A 20,256-nucleotide genomic window follows, 5' to 3' on the forward strand; every position below is an offset into this window, starting at 1 on the left:
TATAGTGTGCATATGCATTCTCAATGGCTTTGGAGGGGTTTGTGTATTTTAAAGACAACTAAATAGAAAACTTGAAACTTGGAATAAAAATAAAACAGACAAAAACTTAAACAAAACCCCAAAACAACAACAAAACAAATGAACTCAGAATCTTATTTCCTGTTCCAAACTATGTTTCTTTAGATTTTGCTTGTTATAATAACAGCCTTTTAAACATAGAATATGTTCGGTATATATTTATGCCTTCCAGTGATTATTAATATTGTTCTTAGAGTAAATATTACATAAATACTAAGTATTGCTTAGGTTTTTGTTGTTGCTGCTTTTGCTTTTTTGTCAACCTAGTATAAGAGGAGGGAAGAGGAACCTCAATGAAGATACCGCCATCAAACCAGCCTGTCAGCAAGTCTGTGAGGCATTTTCGTGATTAAGAATTCATGTGGGAGTGCCCAACCTACTGTGGGAATTGCTGTCTGGACACACACACTCACACACACACACACACACACACACACACACACACACACACACACACACATGACAGGCTAGCAAACCATGAGGAACAAGCCTGTCAGCATTTCTCTGGGCTCTACTTTAGTTCCTGCCTCCAAGTTCCTGCCTTGCATTCTTGCCCAAATGACTATGCAGGACTATGACCTGGAATAGGTAAGCCAAATAAGCTCTTTCTTCCCTACCTCTAGCACCTTAGTATAGATAAACCCTCAGAGACATGCCAAAAGGCTAGAGTCTTCAGTGATTCCAGACCCGGTCAAATTGAGAATCAATATTAATCATTACAATTAGTTTGTTGAACAACAGAGCAACTTATCTTTGTTCTGTTCATGTTAGTACTTATAGATGTATAACATTCATAAACTGTGTAGTATGTCTCATGTTTTACACACACACACACACACACACAATTTTAAGGAGCTTTGAGAAGGAAGAAGTATTTAGTGTAGTTGAAACTTGCATATGTGTAATGAATCATTACACATATTGGGAAGTACAAACCCCAGGTGGGCTTCAGTCTGTGACTGTCAATGCTACACAGACCTTTCCATCACACTGTTTGGCATTCCTTGGTGTTTCGTTGATTCTTGGATAGATTTTCTTTTCTTTCTGTTTTTAAGTTTAATTTGTATTTTTAGTTCTGTATACGAATGTGTGTCTGTGTGGGTATGTGCATGGGAATACAGTTGCACATGGGGATCAGAAAAGGACCTTGGATCTGGGAACAGTTGTGAGATGCCCTATATGATTGCTGGGAACTGAATTCTGATCCACTGGAAGAACAGTATACACTCTTAACTGCTGAGGTTATATCCAGTCCTGGATAGCTTTTCTTATAGGAAACACACTGTCATATAAAATTTAGGCTTCACATTTAAAATCAAAACAATAAGATATGTGGATGAGTAAGCCTTTTTATTTTCACTAAGACCAGATTTTAACATTAAATTGCACTGTTGATTAAAATCCATGAATTCTTATTTCTTGTTTAGTCAGAAGTGGGGTGTGACAAAATTAGGTTGGCCCATGTTTGCCATGGCAGTTTTGATGGAGGTGGGAAAAGTGGACTTAAGGAACAAAGTTGTATAAAGAACTTAAAGCACTTTGTGAAGTCAAGTTGAAGGCTGGGATTCCGTTAATAGGTGGGTATTTCTACTAATGTGGGAAAACATATTAAATGGAGGGGCAAAAAGTCTTAGAAAAAAAATTCTCCTATCTCTAATAACAGATGCTCAAAACAAGAGTACAAGAGCTCTCTGATTCTCTCACACCTGACTTTAGTTAAGGCATTGATGATTGTGATATTTTGGGTAAAGGATATAGTTCCAAACGGTAAATGAAGGACCCTAACTACAAAGGCCGTAATGCTACCCCAGAGCTGTTGGACAGGTAAGTGAGAGGGCGTGAGTGGGAGCAGACACCATCTGTGAGGCAGCAGATTGTGTGTAGTCCGAACGGCTTTTGTTGCAGGCGTGCCTAAGGTTGAAGGAGGAACATTTAATCTGTGAAGCCTTCAAAACAGAGCCTAATTCATTTCTAGCCAAAGAGAAGTGTCATTGAAGATGATGACAAGTAGTGCTAGGAACCAGAGAAGTGAGAGAGGATGGATACTCTGGGCTCTCTGGATGAAGTCAGAAGGAAAGAAGAAGAAGTTAAAGAATTTAAGGAATTTCAACTTAGTTACACTTACACACACACACACACACACACACACACACACACACGGGTTTAAATGCTCATATGCACTTTAATTATATTCTCACACACACTAACACACACATATACAGAGAAGAATTCAGGCTCCTAAATTACTTTAATGATCTAAGAGTATAATTAATGACACATTAAATGATAGCAGATGTGCAGTTGAGGACCTCACAGTTAAACCAGAACGGATTCTTTTGCTAGTACAAATTAGGTGTGGTCCTGCTGTAGGCAATGAGGTTGACCCAAGTACCTACTTATAAGAACAGTTACAGTCCTTCCTCCGCACTGTAGGTATGTTTGAGGAAGTGCTGAGATAGTATCTCTAAGGAATCGTAGCTTTGAATACCAAAAACCAGCTTCATAGTACATTATTGATGTTTTGTGAGTCACCCAAGAGAAGTACAACCAATCCTGCCACAGTAAAGTTTGGCAACTTCCACCATTGCAACAATGGAAACTTTGGACTTGAATTGGGTTAGGTGAAGTTAGTTTATCCTTAGAACTGTCACCTATCTGCCCCCACCCCCCCAAGGTCTGTCAAGAGTGATTGTTCTCCAAAGGCAAGACAGAGTCTCTACTTGCCTCTCTCCACTGCTGGCCTCAAGAGCAGAGCAGAGTTGGGTACAGGCAGAACATTTTCTCTACCGAATAAAGGCCTATTGTCTGAATGTGACTAATCACAACACAGAAGCTACATGTCTGGAATTTCCAAGAAAATGACAGGGTGCATGCAGAGCTCAAAGGCTAGCTGGTGAGCCCGAGTGCAGACATCCTTACTAATCAAGAGTAGAATGCAGCTTTCAGTTTCCACTAAGTATTTGCTGGGACCCCCACCTACTGCTTCCTACTGGGTGGGACTAGAAAAAAAATGACATCGTACTTTCTAGAAATCTTTCCCTTCCCTTCCCTGTGGAAATGGAGGGTTCTCATAAAAATTAAAGACATTGATCTGAATTTATATCATGCACAGTGGCTTCCCCACCACCCACAGGTTTGCAAGGCATGTTCATTTGTCTGTGCTTAAACACAGTCCTTAAATATTAAATGGAAAGCTCTAGAAATAAATGATCCACACATTTTAAATTGTGTACCTTCTGAGGAGCAGGATGAATCACTGCACTGCCCTGCTTCATCATGGTGTGATGGAAATCACCCTGGCACCCAGAACTATATGCTGTAATTGTTCCCTGTGTGTGAGTCACATAGCAGTCCTCTTGATTCCCAGACTACCTGTGTGGTATCAAAGTGCTGTGTTTGGGAAACTTCTATAATGAGTGAGGCAGGGAGGGGAAAAAAAGGAGAGGAAGGATGAAGCCAAGAACGAGTGAGATAGGAATATTTCTATAACTTCCTTTGTTGTGTATTTCATCTGTTTCATAATACTGTTGTTAATCTCTTACTAAGACAAATTTGTAAATTTAATGTTATAATCAATGTGTTTTATGAGGAAAATAGTGTACGTAGAGAGCTTGGCACTATCTCTAGTGTCAGGCAACCCCTGTGGCTTTGGAAAGTATCCCCTGGATAAAGAGGGATATTTTATTGTGAGAGGTGAGAATTTAGCATTCATTCATGGTTTTAGTCAGTGAATTTATTATGTAGCTCTTTTATATCAGACTTTAAATTAGATGTTAGGGATAGAGACACTCTGGACCGTCTCTGACCTGCCAGCTCCCGAATAATGACACAGTGACTTATATTTATTTTATAAAAGCTTAGGCCTTAACTTTGGCTATTTCCCAACGAGCTCCTATAACTTAGTTAGCACACTTATTCTAATCCACATTCTGCCACTTACTCAGTCACTATATGTCTGACTTCCTCCATGTCTGGCTGGCAAAACTTCTGCCTCTCAATTTTTCTCCAGAGTTCTATCTCTTCCCTTTCCTGCCTAGATATAGGCTGTTAGTTCTTTATTAAAGCTGATCAGAGAATGACTTAAGAAGGTAGAGTAGTGCAGAGTCACAAATTCACACAATGTACAAAAAGATTACCCCAACCATAGATAAACAAGATTCTATTTGTACAGCATTCGGTTGTACAAAGAAAACAAGTTGACCCAAAGTATGACATGGAGTAATCACTGAAATGAAAAAGTAGGTTCAGGACACCATGGAAAGACCAAACAAGGGCCTTCGTGTTGGCATTCAGATGGCTGTGTGATATATACATGTGTGCATGTGTGTGTGTGTGTGTGTGTGTGTGTGTGTGTGTGTGTGTGTGCGTGTGTCTGTGTCTGTGTGGGTATGTGCTGTATGTGTCCATCTAAAAATTCTTCAGCTGTGCTGTAGACAAAGCTGAGAAGGATTGTGCACAGTCTAACACTGTACATAAAGACCAATAAGAAGCAATAACCAATCAGAAAACTACAATTTTAATCCGTGGAAGAAAGATTACAAAATTGGAGCAGCCGCAGTAAAAGTGAAAGGGAGAATAAAAATTCAAGAAATAAACAAAAAAAGGATGCACATAATTTTATATTTCATATAAGAGTCAATGTAGTTTTAAAGGGATTTCTGGAAAGAGAGCAGACATCTAAAATGCCAATTTCATTCCTACTTTGTCCAACAGAGTAAGACTGTTGTGTTTGCCTGAGATTCAACTTTGTGGAAGAAAGTCCTACAGTAGAAATAAAGTGTTAGTGAACTCACATGATGTAATGGATTTGGGATGGCAATATTGTATATGCCCTTACTTGAGTAAGGATGTTGGAATAACTGTGGAATGAGTAGATGAGATCAAGGAGAAAGCCTTACATAACATCAAGATTCAGCCACATGGCAGCCGATGGCTAGGGAGAAGAGTGTATGATGGACACTGAGATGGGTAGAGGAAACAGGGGAGCTGATTAATTTTACTATAGTTGGCATATAGTTTGATAGTGTCCCCCAGAAAGTACTGAGGCTGTAAATGATGAAACCTTGTAGAGTGTGGCTTCTGGGAGTTTTCAGATTATTGGATGCACTTCCTGTTGGATAGGACTGTGGTGGTTTGAATGGGATCTTTGAGTTGGTATGAAACCCTTAGCAAGATAAATATGGTAGCACATGCCTTTAATTTTAGCACTCAGGAGTCAGCACTCAGGTAGATCTCTGTGAGTCAAGGCTATCCTGGTCTACATAGAAAGTTCCTAAGCCAGCCAAGGCTACCTGGTGAGACCCTGTCTCAAAACAACGGCAGCAAGCAAACATAACAATAACAAAAACCCATGCAATTATTTGGTAATTTTGTAGCATCTTTCCTAAATCGGACCTCCCTCTTCCATGCTCACTTCTGCCATGTGTCTGCACCCATCACTAGGTCCTTATAAGTGTTGGGTAAATAAATGCCTTGACCATCAACACTTGGAACTGTGAGCTAGGCAAATCTATTTTTAAATAGAGTTGCCAGGCTTCAAGTATTTTATTGCAGCAATGCAAATTGGATGAACATGAAGGCGGTTTCAGGGAAGAAGTAGTCATGCTCAAGGTGTCAAATAAAATATTGGAAGAAAATGTCTCCTGTGCAATGTGGAGGAATCTTGGAGACCTTTACTGGAGACATGTTATTAAAATGATACTGTGAGTTGGGATGCCAATTTAATAGATATGGCACAGAAATATTAGAACAAGATCCTAATCTTGTCTCTATTTCTAATCCGTGTGTACTTGACTTTACCAAATTGTTAATTTACTTGAGAGGGTAAAATGTTAGTATTGTATTGATCCTGGAATTTTGATAAGATATGGGAGCCTGCCTCTCAGGTTGCCCCAGAGATGTGTATGGCATAGTCTCCGTGGGCTTCGGTCATCCCTTGCCCTAGAGTATGGCTGGAATCAATGAATTGCTTATAATTAAGAAACTAGAGCATGATGGGAATATTCCTTCTAGGATTAGGAAACAAAACAAAAGCACCTCGATTCTTTTGTTATGTTGAAATCTAACTTCATTCCCCTCCCTACTCTTCCTTTTTCCTCTCTCCCTGTCCCCTCCCCAGAAACAATCTTTTTTGTTATGAAGAGACCAGTAGTTATGTCCTTATGCCAAGGAACTGATTCTTCCAGCCAGCATCTGGTGAGAGCCTGAGTCCTGTAAAACAGTAGAGTATTGAGCCTGGCTGTGGACAGACTGGCTTCCAATAGGATGTGAACCAGCATGGAGACCAGCTGAACTTTGAGATGAATGAAGCATCAGCCAGTACCTTAACTGTGGGTTCCTGAGAGACCTTTTAGTTAAGCTGCATTCAGATTCCTGACCAAAGGATACTTGTGAGATTAAAAAGTGAGGATGACTCTAAACCGTGTGTGAGAATACTTTGTCACACAGCAATATGTAGTTAATGTACAGTTTTTGAAATAGCAATATTTAACTTAATCAGTATATAGTGTAAGAGCCAGGTTCTGATGTTCGCCTTTCTTAAAAATGTATCATTCTATGAATAGTTACATTGTAGTATCAGGACTTTTTAGAAACACAATTGACTTTATTATTTAAACAAGAAAAATTTATTTGCTTAGCAAAAAATCAGTAGCAGTTACAGGGCTTTTAATCTTTATTAACATTATAGTCACATGTGTGTTTAGCTGGTAATTGAAGGTTAAGAACGCAGGGGAGATCATCTGGGCTCCTTCCGTCCCTGCCAGCCTAGGGAATGGAGCCCAGCCATTTGTCCCTCACCTTTCCTGTGATTAACTCATCACACCTGTCTTTCCTGCCCTCTACCTGCCTCAGAAAGCTGGCATCTGAATGCTTTCTGTTTACTAGACTCAGAAATGCCATGTCTTCTAATCCTCCAATCCTCATGTATAATCCTGTGTTCAACTCAAATGTTTCTTGATTGTATTGGATGTTATCACATCCTATTGACTGCCTGGAGTTTGCTGTTATCTCCTGAGAGTGTTCATCCTTTTGTAATTAACAGCTTATTTGATTCGATGGTACCAGAGGTCAGGCTGTGTGTGTTTTATCATTCTGAGTTTGCAGGGGTATTTGCCCTCCCCTTGAAATCTTTATTTTAATTACTTCTGAGGTTTGTGACTCTATCTGTAGGATAAGGAGTGCACTGTTAAGAAAACATTTCTCTCCATTTTAATATAGATTTTGACTATTTCATTTGCTTCTGTCAGGTTTACCACACATTGAGTGGTATATATATATATATATATATCTTCACCTCCATTCTCCTCCTTCACTGAGAACCAGTTTTCCATTTGTATATTTTGCTACTAACACCATCAAGCATTAGTTAATATTTTCCAAGTGGAAGTTAAATTATATATCTGGACTTTTAGGCCAAACACATTTTTATGTTTGGTCTATTACTTGTACTTGCATCTGAGAAGTCCAATGTGTGCTATGAATAAATCTGATTATTTTGCAACATTACAAACTATTTCTGTAATTTCTTGAATCTTGCAGGTCAGTGAATATAAACAACTAACTAGCTTCCCTTTAAGCATAAATGAAGATTGCTCAAAAATTGTCTGAAAGAATTAATGGTTGTATGTCATCAACTGTTTGTACTAGTTATTTGATTTGAGGTAATATTCTTCATCAAAGTCTTTTAGAAAAAACAGCAGGATGATTACTTATGTACAATCTATACCATTGAAACATATAAATCCTTCCAAACAAAATAACCTCCCGCTCTACCTCAAATATATCAAGATTAATCATGCTTCTCATTTATTTCATTGAGCAGCCTCAATCTTTGTCTTCAATAAATCTGCGTTTTCCATTCGGTTAGGGACAACATGGTCATTCAATAAGAAGCAGTACATAGGTCTGCAAATAACCATAGTCAATTTTGATCATTATATAGGCAATTAAACAGGACTTATTGATTGACTGGGACACAGGTATTTAAAATAGAGTGACTGGGAAACACAAGTACTTAACACTAATGCAAAAGTGAAAAGCAAGATTTCCTTGAAAGTGTTGAAGGCCATTGACATGCCAGGTAGGCAGAAAAGTAATGAAAAGTCAATTATATGGTCTGCCATGGTTGACGTTGATTCTCTATTTTATTGTTATGCTACTTAGCTTTTTGTCATGTTGACACAAAACTAGAGTCATCTGGTAAAAGAGGGCCATATTTGGGGAAATGCTTCTATCAGTCTGGCCTGTAGACAAGTCTATGGGAGAATTTTCTTGGTTCATGAGTAATGTAGGAGTGGCCAGGCCACATTTCAGTGAATGTTTCCATTCAAGTTGTAGCATTATTATTGCTAACTACCCTTAGCTAGGTTTCCTGTTAGAAATGGGAGTTCAAAAAGAAAAAAGAAGTAGAGAGGACTCTAAAACCTTGCAACTTGGTCAGAAAAGTCAGTGTGAAGGTGTGGCAGAGAAAGAATGGTTATGAAGAGAGTAAAGATGTTGAAACTGAGACAATAGGAAAGAAGATTTGAGAACATCTCAGAAATTGACCGGTTTCCATATTGCAGGTTCAAGGGCATTAAATAGTAAACACTTTACTTTGAGCATGGGGCTTGTAGCTCAGTTGGTAGTTATTTGCCTAGAATTCATAAATCCCTGTGATTGATACTTAGTACCACCTAACCCAGGCATAGTGACACATGCCAGTAATCTCAGCAGTTGGGAAATTGAGGTAGGGATATCATAAGTTCAAAGTCAGAAAGAAGCATCAAAAGTTCAAGGTCACACCCTCCATTATATACTGTGTTTGAGGCCAACCTGAAATTCAGGAGGCCTCATTGAATTTCTGAATGGTCATGTTGTAAAAATACCTTCTAAATATTTGTGTTTATATCCATAGATTGTGCTGTTGTTAGCCATGGCCAGAGAAGCTTCTTTTTTATAATAGGTAGTAGTTAATACAGAGACTCAAGTGACTGAGTTCACAGCAAGTTCAACTTGTCTTCAGGGGTTATAAACGAAGAAGGCATAGGATGGAGAGGAGTGCTGTCGAATACTGTCTTCTGGACATGGTATGGCTATAGCACAAATGACTCCCAGTAGCCATGGTCATCTATACAAGATAAAGCCAGTTAAAAATTCCAACATGGATGGGGGAGGGGCTGCTCAGGTATCACCCCAGCTGAGAAGCTATTGGACAGTTGATAGCTGCTGAGGGGAGGAGAATCACTTTTCTTCGGGGAAGTGGCCACTGGCAGGTCACTTATACCTTAGTGGATGACTCCACACTTGTGTATATAGGGACAGCACTAATTAGACTCAATGGGTTAAAAAAGAGAGATAAAAGTGTCTAAGGTATGATAGTGAGAGTAAGAGGTGTTGGTGGAGTCCTGGAGAAAGATGGAGAGGAAGTGTTGGGTAGATACAATCAATATACATTGTACACACTTATGAAGTTTTCAAAGAATAAACAAAAGGTATTATTTAGAAGAAAAATTATACTTCAGAAGCTTTCTGCCCACATGAAGGAAACCCAGAAAGTTATTTCTTCTAAATTCTTTGCTTCATTCTCAACTGCTCAGCTGCTCAGTGACCAGAGGAACCAAGGTCCAAGAATCCTGGCCACTGCTCATGCTGCTAGCAGACTGGGCATCACCTATATGATGCTGGTTTTTGAGGAATTCAAAATAAAAGAGTTACAGAGTAGAAATTTCAATCCATAGTTTAGAGATGAGCTACACAAACTATGTAATGGACAACTGTCCCTGATGGCAGCCCTGGAGAGAACAGTGCATGAAAGTGTTAGGGTAATGGCTATCCCAGGAAGTTAAAGACACTAGTATTAGGGGGTATCTTCTCAGGAGGGCCAAAAGCAAAAAGTGGAGCCAGACTTGGAGAGGAACTATGCAGGCAGCAAATGTCTAAGCCTTTGGAAGCTCATCTTACACAACCATCTGCACAGACTCTGGGAAAAAATCTTTAGAACTCAACACTCACCATCCTTCTTTCTTTTCTGGCCACTGTAGTATGAGCTGTTTTGTTCCACCATCTTTGCCAGAAGGGCCTATGTGTCTGAAGCCACTAATCATTCCTCCTTTAAGCTGCTAATGTGAGATACTTTGTCATAGACCTATCTGTATGACAAACAACCATAAGACTGAAGAAGACACAATATGCTGAGTCTTGTTTTCCCTTGTTACGTATATGAGAGCAGCCCAGGCATATTTGCACTGACATATCATTAAGTGTTAGTTTTCTTGCTGTTTGTGGCATTCTCTAGATGGTCCCCTGAGTCTCATACTCTTCCAGAATACAAGCCACAAAATATAAGACACATATTTTATACTCAAGTCATGCCATCAACAATAAAAATGAACTATACCATGTACTGTTAGCTCACTTAATGTGCTACCATTTTGAAGTAGTAAGATTAAATGCAAAACCAAATAAAATCTATTCATAATTAAATAGTATGTATGATCACTAATCTTGATCATCAATTAATTTGGTTTAATAAGTACCCAGAGAGTTAGTAGCCCCACCTCTGAGTGTGTTTTTGAGGGAGTTTCCAAACTGAGTTACCTAATAGGAAAAGAACCATCTTCAATTTAGATGGTACCAACGTATAGTTTAGGAACTCTGAGGAAATAAAAAGAGGGATGGATAAAGCCCATGAAGGCAGACATGTTATCTCTGCTCCCACCTCTTTCAACAATGGAATAGATAAAATAAAAAAAATGGATTTGGAAAAAGTCAACAATGTAATGAATTTCTGGATAATATTTTCAGATGCTATACTAAACATAACTTTCATATTATACTCCAAGCTATGTGGAATTTCAGGATCAATAAAAGTAGGAACATGAGAGTAGCTTGTCAGGGCTTTTGTTTAGAGACTGGAAAGCTCACAGCAGGGTAAGCCTGTGCTAATGCTGTGCTACTCACAGGTCTCTAATCTAATCCTAAACTTTTTTTGCTAGATAGGTAGATTCTAAGACTGTTGGGCTTTCCTTTTCTCTACATGATTTTCAACAATTATAATTATGAGTAGTAGCATACCATTTTCATCCATATAGGGCACATATTCTACAGAGGTTCTCCAGACTACAAGGAAGCCAGAAATTTTTAGTCACTTACAAATGTCCTAGTCATATGAATTTCACAGTAAAAATCTTTACTCAGCCATTCACTGATGTTGGTATAATCCAAAGCTCTTTACTGTGGCAGAGACTATACAAGATGTACAGAGAACAGTATTTGACATGGACCAACCATGACGAAAAGGGGAAAATGTTGGAGATTGCCTTGGTGCTGTTTGTATTTTGATGTTAATTCCACTTCAGATACTCAGGTGAATTTATGTGACCCTCTTCCCATTTCAATTGGTCAAATAAAGGCTAGAACCAGTGATTGGGCAGTGGAAGGGAAAGGAGGGGCTGAAAGTTTTAGAGAGGAGGGAGAAAGGAAGGAGAGAGGCAGGTGAGGAGATGGAGGAGACAGAGGAGGGCAGAAGAAGAAGAGGTGAAAAGAAGATGGAGGAGAACCATGTAGCCTAGAGAAATTGCAAGTATCAAGGGATTTCATAGCTGGGGAATAGAGTAATGCAGTGGTAGATCTGCTCAATCTACCACTTGAGTTGTGTGTTCCTTACACAGGTTTATTGGAGTTAGGGATTTACTGCAACACGTCTGTGTGTGTATTATGCTTTTATAGTTTTCAACTTGATTTTGAATTTTATTTACATGATCATTAAATCATTTAATTCATCAATTAATTTAATTAATCATGTAGTATGTGCCTTTGTATTCATAAAGAAACTTTGACTGTAAGGCAGTATACCTGCTATGCCAGCTGCTCTTTTATGTATCTTGTGGTTATTTCATCTCTTGAGAATGTGAAAAAGGCCACATCTAAGTTTTCATAGATGTACTTTATGAAATTATATAAAGACACAAACAACAAGGTCACTCAGCAACTCATCCTCTTCTTCTTTTTTTTAGATCACATCACTATTTTTTAAATGTCTATGACTATGTATAGCAACAACTGCTACTTGTTTTGAGTTAGCTCCATGAAAATCAAGAATGAAAAAAATATAGATTATAATTTTCCAAAATCAGTTCCATATAGCATCAAACAAGAAAGATACTTTGCTTAAAACAAACAAACAAGAAAACCAAGTAAGATTCTTATGGTTAAATACATTTGGGCCAATGATGTATCCAATTCTCAAAGGATCAAGGTGCACATAAACTCAAGAGGCCTGCAGTAACAAAGCCTGAATAGCTGTATTGACTAAAGCATTTTCCAAGGAAACTTTTCTTTCATACAACATCTGTTAATGTGAAGAATGGAGCATACATTAGGCAATTGATCTATGTTAAGACTAAAGAAAAATAATTGCCTTAAATAGACAACAAAAGAAAGTGGGGTACTAAGAGCCTGTTCTTCTTGAATACTGGGTAATTGCCTTCATCTGACTTGTAATTAGGTGTACTGTCATGACTCTCTCAGTGCATGGGGCTGATTCAATGGCTCATGAAAATGAAATCTCTGACCCACACATCTACCTACTCTTTGAAATGAGCCTACAGTGGAATGGATGTGTTTGTGTTGTCAATTCCTGTCCTTCAGTCATAGGATGAAGAGTTATCCACATAGATGTCACTGAGAGTCAAAGCCTGCTATATAGTTGATAATTGGACTGAAGTCTTCAAGGGATTTTGATTTGGTGTCTGGTACAAATTGTATACAGAATTCTCCTTCCTACCTTTTCAAGAATATTTCTTTGTAGGACTATACTGTTCCTTGCCTTCATATACTTGAACTTCTTTTCAAGTTGTTGAGAGTCTTCACATAATGGGAGTTCTTATAATGGTGTGAGTTGTAGTAGTAATATAGATAGATATATGATAGATAAATAGCAAGCAAATCAAAAGGTTTTCTGTTATCGTAGAACTTAAAATGAGATTTAAAAAATATCATTTAGAGTTGGGGGTGTAGAATGCATGCCAGGTAGCTAAGAAGCACTGTATTTCTCTGTAACCAAATCCCATGGGTAAGAAAGATGGACTCTCAGAAGTTTGGCCAATCATGAGAGCTCAGGAGAGACTACCACTTCTGCTCATATTCCTGGCCCAAGAGGAACCCACATAGAGCCCTTGGGACAAAGGAACCTAGGAACAATCAGGAAGAGGATCCTTCAGATTTCTGCCTGCCTACAGAGCTGAAAGGAATGCTGAAACACTAGAGAGCTGAGGTAAGACCAACACTTCTGCTTCAAGGGACCTGCCTGGAGCCTTCAGGACACACAAACCCAGGAGCAGTCTGGGACAGGACCCTTCTGGTTTCTACCTGTGCTTGGAGCTAACCTAGTCCCACAGCTCTTTGTACCCAAATCCTGTGGGGAAGAGAGCTGGACTCTCAGAAATGCTGGTAGACAGGCTTACAGGAGGGTCAGGTAACTGTTAGAGACAGCAAGACCAGCTAATACCAGAGACAACTAGATGCAAGCACAAGAAAAAAATCAACAGAAACAAAGACTACTTGGCATCAACAGAGTCCAGTTCTCTCACCAAAGCAAACACTGGATTTCCCAACACACCAGAAAAGCAAGATTTGGATTTAAAATTACATCTCATGATGATGATAGAGGACTTTAAAAAGAACATAAATAACTCGTTTAAAGAAATACAGGACAACACAGGTAAACAAGTAGAAGCCCTTAAAGAGGAAACACAAAAATCCCTTAAAGAATTATAGGAAAACACAACCAACAGGTGAAGGAATTGAAAAAAAAATCCAGGATCAAAAAATGGAAATAGAAACTATAAAGAAATCACAAAAAGAGACAACCTTGAAGAGAGAAAACCTAGGAAAGAGATCAAGAGTCATAGACTCAAGCATCACCAACAGAATACAACTCAGGGGCAGAAGATACCACAGAAAACATTGACACAACTGTCAAAGAAAATGTAAAATGCAAAAATCACCTAACCCAAAACATCCAGGAAAATCCAGGACACAATGAGAGGGTCAAACCTAAGGATAATAGGTATAGAAGGGAGCAAAAACTCCAAACTTAAAGGGCCAGTAAATATCTTCAACAAAATCATAGAGGAAAACTTCCCTAACCTAAAGAAAGAGATAGCCATAACCATACAAGAAGTCTACAGAATTCCAAATAGATTGGACCAGAAAAGAAATTCCTTCTATCACATAATAGTGAAAACACCAAATGCGTAAAACAAAGAAAGAACATTATAAGAAGTCAGGGGAAAAGGTCAAGTAACATATAAAGGCAGACCTATCAGAATTCTACCAGACTTCTCATCAGAGACTATGAAAGAAGAACCTGGGCAGAGGTCATGCAGACCCTAAGAGAAAATAAATGCCAGCCCAGGCTACTACATCCAGCAAAACTTTCAATTATCATAGATGGAGAAACCAAGATATTTCATGACAAACAAAATTTATACAATATCTTTCCACAAATACAGCCCTACAAAAATAATAGATGGAAAACTCCAACACAAGGAGGGAAACTACACCCTAGAAAAGCAAGAAAGTATTCTGTTTACAACAAACCCAAAAGAAGAGAGACACACAAACATAATTCCACCTCTAAAAACAGAAATAACAGAAAATAACAATTACTGGACCCTAATATCTCTCAACATCAATGGACTTAATTCCCCAGTAAAAAAACATAGACCAATAACCTGGATACGGAAAGAGGACCCAGCATTTTGCTGCATATAGGAAACACACCTCAGTGACAAAGACAGACACTACCTCAGAGTAAAAGGCTGGAAAACAATTTTGCAAGCAAATGGTCCCAAGAAACAAGCTGGAATAGCCATTCTAATATCAAATAAAATCGACTTTCAACCAAAAGTTATCAAAAAGGATGAGGGCACTTCATATTTCATCGAAGGAAAAATCCACCAAGATGAACTTTCAATCCTAAATAGTTACGCTCCAAATGCCAGGACATCGACATTCATAAAAGAAACCTTACTAAAGCTCAAAGCACTCATTGCATCTCACAGAATAATAGTGGGAGACTTCAATACTCTTGTCTCAGCAATGGACAGACCATGGAAACAGACTAAATAGAGACACAGAAAAACTAACAGAAGTTATGAACCAAATGGATTTAACAGATATTTATAGAACATTTCACCCCCAAATAAAAGGATGTAACTTCTTTTCTGTACCTCATAGTACCGTCTCAAAAATTGACTATATGATCAGTCACAAAACAGACTTCAACAGATATAAGATGATTGAAATAATCTCATGAATCCTATCAGATCACCACAGACTAAGGCTGGTTTTCAATAACAAAAATGACAAAAAGCTCACATACACATGGAAGTTGAGCAACACTCTACTCAATGATAACTTGGTCAAGGAAGAAATAAAGAAAGAAATTAAAGACTTCTTTAGAATTTAATGACAATGAAGGCATGACATACCCAAACTTATGGGACACAATGAAAGCAGTCCTAAGAGGAAAATTCATATTCTGAGTGCCTCCAAAAAGAAACTGGAGAGAGCATACACTAGCAGCTTGACAGTACATCTAAAAGCTCTAGAACAAAAAGAAGCAAATACATCCAAGAGGAGCTTGGCCCATCTGGGTATTCAGTCTCTCTCTCTCTCTCTCTCTCTCTCTCTCTCTCTCTCTCTCTCTCTCTCTCTCTCTCTCTTTCTCTCTCTCTCTCTCTATATATATATATATATATATATACATACACATAGATAGATAGATTATAGATATAGATATAGATATAGATATAGATATAGATACACACACACACACACACACACACACACACACACACACACACACACAGAGTCACAAAACCCAGACAATATTGATGAAGCCAAGAAATGTATGCTGACCGGACTCTGATATAGCTTTCTCCTGAGAGGCTCAGCCAGAGCATGACGAATACAGAGATGAATGTTAACAGCAAACTATTGAACTGAGAAGGGGTCCTCATTGGAGGAATTAGAGAAAGGATTGAAGGAGCTGAAGGGACTTGCAACCCCATAAGAACAACAATACCAACCATAGCTCCCAAAGAGTGCACATGGACAGACCCTTGGTTTCAGCTGCATGTGTAGCAGAGGATGGCCCTGTTAGGCACCAATGGGAGGAGAAGCCGTTGGTCCTGCCAAGGCTGGCCCCCACAGTGTAGGGGAATGTCAGGGCATGAAGGGGGTGGTTGGGGAGGGGGAACACCCTCATAGAAGAAAAAGAAGGGGGCATGGGACAGGGGGCTTATGGACAGGAAACCGGGAAAGGGAATAGCATTTGAAATGTAAATAAAAAATAATTTAATATAAATATGAATATAAAATAATATCCAATAAAAAGAAAATCTGGATAAAAGAAAAATAGTCATTCAAAGATAATCTATGACTGATATCTATATAGGTGTTAATAAAAACATTCTATAAATCTTTTAAAAAATGATCGACAGTTGTACAGACCTACAGAAACTTGTAGAACATCTCTTATTCAAGGCTGGTGAGAATACAAAATGGTAATCACTTATAAAATAGTCTAGAAGTTTCTTAAAGAGCTATGCATATTTTACTGTGAGAGCCACAACCATGTTCCTTATTGTTAATCAAAAGAATTAAAAAAACTATGGCAACACAAAAATCTGCAAATGATTTACTTATAGCCATATTTCTAATTTGTAAAATTTGGACTCAACCAAGATGTCCTTCATTAGTTGAACAGATTAAATTGTGGTACATGCGCGCGCGCGTGTGCATGCATGCACATACACACCCACACCCACACCCACACCCACACCCACCCACACACACACACACACACACCCACACACACACACACACACCCACACACACACACACACCCACACCCACCCACACACACACACACACACACACACACACACACACAGGAATAGTATTTATCACTAAAAATTAATGAATTACTCACCATAAAGAAAATTTCAAGAACCTTCACTAGCTAAAAACCATTCAAGTTATAAAGGCTTTGTGATTGTCAAGGACATGACATCCAGGAGTGACTCTTCAAAGACATAAAAGCACTATTAACTATTGTTGTATGTTTGACTGTATTGAAATATTCTGTTAAAGTTGATTCTCACAGTTTTTGCCAGGTTATTAGCTGCTTCGTTGGGGCAAGGAGCCCTGGCATTCCCTACTCTACTGTTTTTGGTGATCTTTAATTGTCTTTTACTTTGAGTGAAATGGGAAGTCACTGGATAATTTGGAGTAGAAGATTGATTTGATCTGACATTTTAAAAGCTTCCTGTAAGCTTCAATATCAAGGCTAGAGAGCATGAGCCCAGGACAGACAGGGGAGACAAGTTAAGAGAATACCATATGATCCAGAAAAGTACATTGGTGGCTTTTAACATTGTATGAACAAGTGAGAGAAAATGTGACTGGATTCTATATACAAATACAGACATAAGGGGAAAAAATGAACATAAAGTATAAAAGGAAAATAGACATCAAGGAAGGTTGCTCGATTTATTTTAACTTTGTCATATGCTATATATATATATATATATATATATATATATATATATATATATATATTTTGGTTCTTTTTTTCGGAGCTGGGGACCGAACCCAGGGCCTTGTGCTTCCTAGGTAAGCGCTCTACCACTGAGCTAAATCCCCAGCCCTATATGCTATATTTTTAACCATAGTATATTGTTTGGAAAAGTATAGAAAGGGTAGCTAATCCAGAGTAAGAACCATGTGCAAGTCACTCATTCCATCACTCACCAGTTATGGTAACTGTTGGATTTTTAATGGCTTTATCGTCTATAACAATGATACTAATCTTGTTGAGTGTCAATCAAGACAGTGATGCATTGTATTCATCCTGAAAACTTTATTACAGTAAAAATCCTGGAGTGTGGTTAGTTTTCTTCCTAGTCTTTCTGATCCTGGTACCTCTCAGTAGCCCTATTTTATACACTCTTTGCCATGAAGTCAAACCTCCAGTTAGTTTTGAAATTCCAGTCCAACACTGCCTTCTTCAGTGTAGTATAGATAGAGACTATTTAGAAGGTAATCTCCCTTGGATAGGGAAAAACAAGCCAGAAAATCTGTTAGCTCATGTAGCTCTAACATTAGAAAGTCCTATGTGGGATTGTATTGTATAGATTTCCTCACCTTGTTTTCTTAGAAAAAAGGTTTTGATGACATCTTTGTATTTTTTTAAAAACTTTTTCCATTAACTAGCACCAGAAAAAAAAGTTTGCTAAGCTGAAGTTCTAGATGGCTCAGCGGTTAAGAACACTGACTGCTCATCCAGAGGTTCTGAGTTCAATTCCCAGCAATTACATGGTGTCTCACAACCATCTGTAATGGGATCTGATATCCTCTTCTGGTGTGTCTGAAGATAGCTACAGTGTATTCATACATAAAATAAACAAATCTTAAAAAAATTATAAAGATATGATTTTTGAAGAGATATAAAAAGCCAGAGGAAAACATACAAACTTCACCAACATAGGTCAAAGACACAGAAACATACACAAGAAAATGCTCTGCCAGAGGATGGAGGCATGACTGCATTTCCTAGGAAATAGAAGTTTCTTCAGCTATGAACTTCCCACAAGATGTCCAGTTACACTGGATTAATATAAAAATCCCAGTGATCTTTATCTAACTCCTGTTCAAGAAGATCCAATTGTATGGCTGGTCTTTGCTTTCTCTGTTATTCACATATCGTTTAGGGGATGCTAAGCATTTGTCTTTCTCCCTCTGTAGCAAACAGAGGTAAAAACCACTAGAAGCTCTTGCTTGCATTTCCCAGGAGATTGACTGTATTGAAGTCTATTTTATTAACTATTCTTTTGCTCTAGACAGTTTAAGACAAACATACGATCTATATGTATAGATCCCCAAATACAGAGTAACTAATTAAAATCATGATAGTGAGGTAAATTTTGTAAAAGAATGTGATTTTAACAGCTTTCTCTGTGTGGTGGTGGTGGTAGTGGGGGAGGGGAACTCCTGGAAGCCATTGGCTTATCTATTGGTGAAGGGAAGCCTTTGGGTTGGAGGACTACAGGAATTTTGTCTCTAGGGTTAGTACAGATCTACTAGGAAGCAGAAGAGTAAAGAAATATCCTGAAAAGCAAAAGGAGAAACATTTTCTGACTGAGGGGAGAATGAGAGCTATTTAACATGTGCAGTGGCATCCCTGGATGGATTTTTAATCAACAGTTCTCATTTAGAGCAAGACTCAGCCAAGGAGCAGACTAATACTACTGACTGACATTATGGCCCATTCGTCTGCCTAGGTTGACTGAAATGTTCAGCTGCCAGCAAAGGATTAATATTGATTTTTAGGCTGTCTTCGTTAAATACCTGCTATAGAGTACCACTCTTTTATTCTCCTTGCCAACTCTTTCCCCAATTGTCACTAGTATTAAAATGAAACCTAGCTATTATTAAATCAATCATGCCTGGCAAATTAGTCAAAAAGAAAGGTAGCATCTATCATTTTGACTGTCAACATGAAGCCTGGTGATTCTTTTTTCCCTTTTAGTTGGTCAACAGCAAATTACTGATTCAATTAAGTCAAGTTTCTTTATAGAACAAATGTAAGAAACTGAAAGTGAAGTGTTTTTGGAAGGACAGTGAGTCCAGGCAAGACCCTTTCTGACAGATCCCTGAGCTTGCGTTTATGGTGGGCTGCTCAAACAACAAGGCTAGAGTGACATCATGCTCGAACAGTGAGACGGTTTCCCATCACGTGCCAGCCTCCACGTGATATTTTTGATAAACTGCTAACCATTTTCTTCTCACTTTTTTTTTGGCTTTATTACCTTCCATGTCCCCAAGCGATGAGGCTTGGATCCTCTCTTTTCTATGTCTCCCCAAAGGCTATTTCCTACCCAGGTCACCTCCAGTCATATAGGACTGATGAATTCCTATCTATTCTCCAAGACAATCGTCCAATTCATGTAAACGCAGACAGGTTCTACCCAGTAAATTGGTTGCATTTAACTATCCCCTCACCGTCCCCTGCTTAAACCTATGGCAGAGTTCTCAGCATATTGAATCTTGGACTCCAAAAGGCTGTAGACATTTTGATAACAGGAGCTCTTGCCATGACAGGTATCTTTGTCCTTGTGGCAACTTAAT

The sequence above is a fragment of the Rattus norvegicus genome, chromosome 1 (assembly GCF_021556685.1).
Source record: "Rattus norvegicus strain SHRSP/BbbUtx chromosome 1, alternate assembly SHRSP_T2T, whole genome shotgun sequence".
In the NCBI taxonomy this organism is placed as follows: domain Eukaryota; kingdom Metazoa; phylum Chordata; class Mammalia; order Rodentia; family Muridae; genus Rattus; species Rattus norvegicus.